A 6,000-nucleotide genomic window follows, 5' to 3' on the forward strand; every position below is an offset into this window, starting at 1 on the left:
TGGATGAGCCATTATGTGTGTGAATCGCGTACCATGTTGGTATGGTGCATGGACACCTAAGATCCCTTGCAGGTCATGACTATATGAACGAAATGAAAGATCCTTGAACATATATGTATAGATAAACGATCGAGCGAAGTACTTATGATATTGATGTGTTGTAGAGAATGTACAATAATGGGGATAAATTTGATGATCGTGTAACTACTTGATTATTTAGAGTTGGCTAATGTTATTATAATATATGTTCTAGGTAAATATATTTTTGGTGATTCTTAGGTATAGTTATCGTGAGATATCAATATGTTAGAAATGAGTTTAATTATCCATGAATTTTCACTACTGGCATGTTGGAATACCAACTCTGTGTGATGGACAATGTTTATTTGATTTCACTATGTGTATGTTTCCTCTTATTGTGCGGGATGTTTGATTTTAGTAACAAGTTATAAGGGTAATGATCATGATGCTCCTGATAATTAAACTACTTGTACATTTAGAAATGAATGATCTGAATTAATAATGATATTTGCCTATAATAAATGTACTCATTTTCATTTAGTAGTTAAATACATGTGGGAATAATTCCAATGACATGGCTAGGCTTTAAGCTACATGTGGGATATTTAATGGAATCCTAATTTTCTAGGAAGTGCTAGTCCAAGGGACAATGTGTGAGTGGGAGTGTTTAAGGTGTGATATATTGCTATTTGTTGTTTTTATTTTATTTTATGATGAGTTGCATGGACTTCACTTAAGTCGGTCTATAATGTCTATTAATATATTTAATATACTGATACTGTTCTTGTTATACCTTTACGTTGATGTATGTATGTTTTTAAGTTGGTTGAAGCGCGGGGAGGGTGGATACTCATTATTAGTTTTTTAATATACCTACTCTTTCCTCGAGTGAAAATTGTCTTTTCTTTTATATTCATATTGTGTATGGAGGCTTCACGGTTGATTCAATGAGAGTGGGGTCTAAATTGAAACTCATAAGATAATAAAAATATTTTTTAGCAACATTAAATATTGACACAATTATAAAGAGTGCTAGAGTCTTTACCGACATTAGTTAAGTGTCATTAGAATCAATGTCGTTAAAGACTTTAGAGACATATACAAAGAGTGACAATTGTCACTAAAAATATATATTTAGCGGCAATTAAGAATTAATTGCCCCTGTTGATCATTTTTGTTGTAGTGTTAACAGAGTGATGGCCTAATATTTTTTTCAAATATGTTTTTATTTAAAATCTACTTTTGTAACTTTTTTAGATGCGACATCATTAGTTTATGTTTTATATCGATTTGTTTTAATAATTCATTTTCAATTGATAATGTAATTAATTCATTCGATCTCTCTTGAGACATTGTTGATTTTAAATAAGATTTAATTAACTTTCATTTCAAAAAATCTTCTTTCATCTGAGGCAACAGTTAACATTTAATATTCTATAAGCAATATGTATATTTGAAAAAGAAATAAATATTTTTATTTGATTGAATACTTTCATTATATATTAATTCACTTCTAATTTCACGTGACTCTGAGATTTTGTTTTCAATATTTTCATCATATTATTCATACAAAATTCAAGTTCTATACTCATATGAAATTTCGTTAGTAGAAATATCACTCATAATACATATAATTTTTTTAAAAAATATATATATTTATAAGTAATTTTTTTCTAGGGATTAAGACGGCCCTCAGAAACTCTTGCAAATCTCTAGACTAGGTCCATGAAAAGTGTTAAAGACTTCTGCAAATAATATCGAGTTTTCTTTTATGTTTTGATTTACCTTGCTTGTCTCAAACGTATTTTTTCTTGAAAAATTTTTGTAAAAAGGTAAACGGGTAATGTTAGTTCACCTATCGAATCAAAATCCGATAAGTGTCCACACGATTTGATAGATTAGATGTTGACCGTATATTATACTTGTAATTTCTAATGGGCATCTATAATCTTTCTTAAAAAAGTAAAGTATTTTTCACTTGAAAACTAAAATTGAATTAAATTTAGCTGTTTCCTTGAACTCGTGGTGAAATTTTCAAGAGTTCGAAAGGTAAAATTAATTAGGAAAAACTTTAGAATATTGCAAACATCCATATAGATTTAAGAAAAATAATTATCTTTTATTATTTCCATGTTATATGGATATAATAAGACAATAAATATCAATGTTAATTCTATAAAAATAAATAATTTTTTATGTATATTTAATATAATAAATAAATATTAAATAGGAAAGTGATTATAATTGAATGTCTAATTAATTATGGCAGAGACATTTGTGATCTTTTTCCATGTTTACCATCATCAATTTTTTTTTCTTTCATCAATATTCATACATCACATATTTTATGTCCCCCTCCCCCCAAATTCATTCAAATTCAAGATACTTTACATCACTGCAGGAGCGATTTTTGTGATTTCGTATCAATCAGGTAATTTTTAATTACATACTTATCTCGTACTTATACAGTTTGATACCCACAAATTGTATCTCTTTTGCTCGTTTAATGTAACCATATTTATACAGTTTGATACCCACAAAGTGTATATTTTTGCTCGTTTGTATAATGTATCTATATTCTTGCTTAACAATAGTCTTGAAATGTATCCATATTTATATACATAGATACTTGTAGTGTTATATAAGCACAAGTTAAAATGTTGATTTACGTTATATCTAGTTATATAAGTACTATATCCAAAATAAAATGTTGATTCGGAAATACAAGTATAGTTATATCCAATGTATTTATTTTTGTGTTTAACAACAATGTATTCATTGTATTCTATATCGGTATATTCATTTTTTGTTTAACAACTAGTGTCTATTATCATGTAGTTCACTTATTCAAAATCCAAATACTTAACCTTCATTCACAAATTCAACAATTTGCTTACAACAATAACTTTAATTTAACAAAAAAAATATTAATAACCTTACGACGACAAAATAAGAAATATGAAGATAACAAGAAAATTGAGTACGATGTATCACAATTTTTGTTAAATTGACAAAGAATATGATCTGATGTCTTTAAATCAATAATTTGTGGCTATAAAATTAATTATAAAAAGTTGCTCATTGTATGAATGTAATGTAAAGATAATGAATATTATATTAGAATCAATTTCTTTTTTAGTTTGTTGTACTTAAAGATGTATTAATGTATAAATAAAAAATTAAAATCTATACAAATTACAGCAAAAAGATAATATAAATTATAATTATTTATTGTAAATAACATACTTATAGCTATTGATATTCATTAACCTTATAAATATAATTATTTTTGTATGTTGCTCTGATTAATTAAGGCCTATCTCAATTTTCTGCCCAGTATATTTATTGGAGTCTGTGATATCTTTATAATCTGTTTTTTTTTTAATTTTGGGCCACCGAAAGAAAACACTTTTTAGAGCATTTAACTATTTAACTATTACAAAGGGCCTAAAATATCTTTGAAGTATTGAAAATGGTACTAAATTATCTTCCATCCATCTATTAGCTCCAAAATGCCCTTCTCATCCATCTATTGGCTCCAAAATACTCTTTTTATCCACCTATTGGCTCCAAAATACCCTTCTCATCCACCTTTGGGTTCAAAATTGATCACTTATTTAACGGTTTTAAAATTAAATTATTTAAGTATTTTTTAAAATAATTGGTGCTCAACTATTGGTTATAGTTTAATTTATTAATAAGATTTTTATCCAACCCACTACCCACTCATTACTAACTAAACCCCACCCAATTAATAAATCAATTATAATATTAAAATTGCCATAAACACTACTAAAATACGACAAAATTATGTATTCCTAAAAATTACATCCAAAATTATTCGAGTCTGAATCAAAGCCCCAATTAAATTTATGTCGAATCGCTTATTTAGGAGGATACTTTCAATAGGATTCTCTTTCAACTTTGAATTCGAAATTTATGATTAATACATCCCGAATTAATTTTTAGTATAATTTTATAAATATTTATGATTTATTTTAAAACCTTCAATATATTATTTTTAAAAAAAGTAATCTATGAAGTAACATCATATAATTGAGATGAAAGAAAAATTAAGATGAACATAGTCAGACTTTTAAGTTTATCGGTAATTTTTATTTAGACACTTGAATGTATGATAATTTACTTTTATATATATTTTCACCTCAAATTTTTAAAACACTCATTGTCAGTAGCTTTTCTGTTGTTACATTAGTAATGTGACGGGTTTATTAATTTTTTGGTGTTTAATTAGTAATAAGTGGTTAATTTTGAACCCGAAGGTGGATGACAAGGGTATTTTGGAGCCAATAGGTGGGTGGGAAGGTTATTTTGGAGCCAATAGGTGGATGGAGGATAATTTTATACCATTTCCAATACATCGAAGGTATTTTAGGTCCTTTTCCATTTAACTATTTAACTGACAAATACTCTTTTTCGTTCACTTTTATTTATTATTTATTTTAAAAATAAATTTTTATTTTACCGGTAACTATTCATTTATCAAGAAAACATATATTTTTCATGATTTATCTTCAATATTAAAACTTACTTTTTCTTATCATTTTTTGAGATATCATAAAATAGAAAATAGTTTAATAAAATATTTATATCATTATATTATTTTTTAATCAATATATCTAGTCAAATTATGACAAGTAAAAATAAACGGAGAAAATAGATTTTATCAATAATAAGAAATAAATGGGATTATTTATTAGACTAATCTTGACATATTTTATTTTCTATTAAAAAAAGGGGAGGTCGAGTAATGTATAAAGATACTTTCTCCGTTATTTTTTATATTTTACATTTATACTTTACATTTATATTGAGAAATAATGTATTTTACTCTTTTGTTTTTATTTAGTATTTTTGGAACTCAAGTTCTCAATCAATGAATATGATTATTAATTTATTTTGATTATTAATTTAACCAATGAACATTAATAATTTACTTAACTTTTTTAAGTTAGTCAAATATATATTTTGAAGACTAATAATTCATAATGGTAAAAAAGAAATAATATGATAATTTATGCATTGATTTTATAAAATAACAAGTATCATGAACCAACAATTTATAGAAAGTAATGATATATAAAATGGACAAATGAGTAATATTTTGTGTAATGATTATATGAAGTTTCTCTGAACAGTAAGTAAAAATTAGGCACAATACATAAATAATTTTTAATTTACCTTATTTTATATTTATATCCTTCAATTTTGAAGTACACAAGTAAAAACTTAAACAAATATGTCCTACGTGGCATACTAATGACAATTTTACGTCCTACATAATTCATGCATTTGCATATATCACATAAATGTATATGTTTAATTGTTCGATATACTATAAATTTAAGTGTTTGTTTATTTAGACTCACAATTAAAGAACATAAATATGAAATAAGAATAAATTAATGAAAATAATATAATTTATATATTATGCCTAAAAGTTAAACTAAATCATTCAGCATATTATTTTTAAAGACCTTCGATGAAAGTAAAAAAAATTTAAAAAAATAACCAAAATAACAATGTAAAATAATCAAGATACATACGAATTAACTTTAAAGTCACCGCTACTAACATAAACAGATCTCCATATATGTATATATATATAAAAATTGTATATGGATAAATAAATGTATAATAGTAGTATTATTATAATGTTACTAGGGAAAAGCTTGGTTGTTGTCAATTTTTTTTTAAAAAAAGGAAGGATTGGATTAAAATATTCGTTCAAACTTCAATGGCACAGACTACACATATATATTGTTTGGGACTTGGTGCTAATTCCATAAAATATAACTTCAGTTATATTAAGCATCTTAGATCTGATCCAAACCATTTCTTCTTGTGTCAATGTTTCAAAGAAAGAAAAGAATCAAACTTTGACAAAAACCATTTCTTCTTGTGTCAAAGTTCTCATAAAAAAATTTTAAAAAAAGTTTCTTCATTCTTGAATTTCAA

This window comes from Solanum pennellii, chromosome 12, assembly GCF_001406875.1.
Source record: "Solanum pennellii chromosome 12, SPENNV200".
NCBI lineage: Eukaryota > Viridiplantae > Streptophyta > Magnoliopsida > Solanales > Solanaceae > Solanum > Solanum pennellii.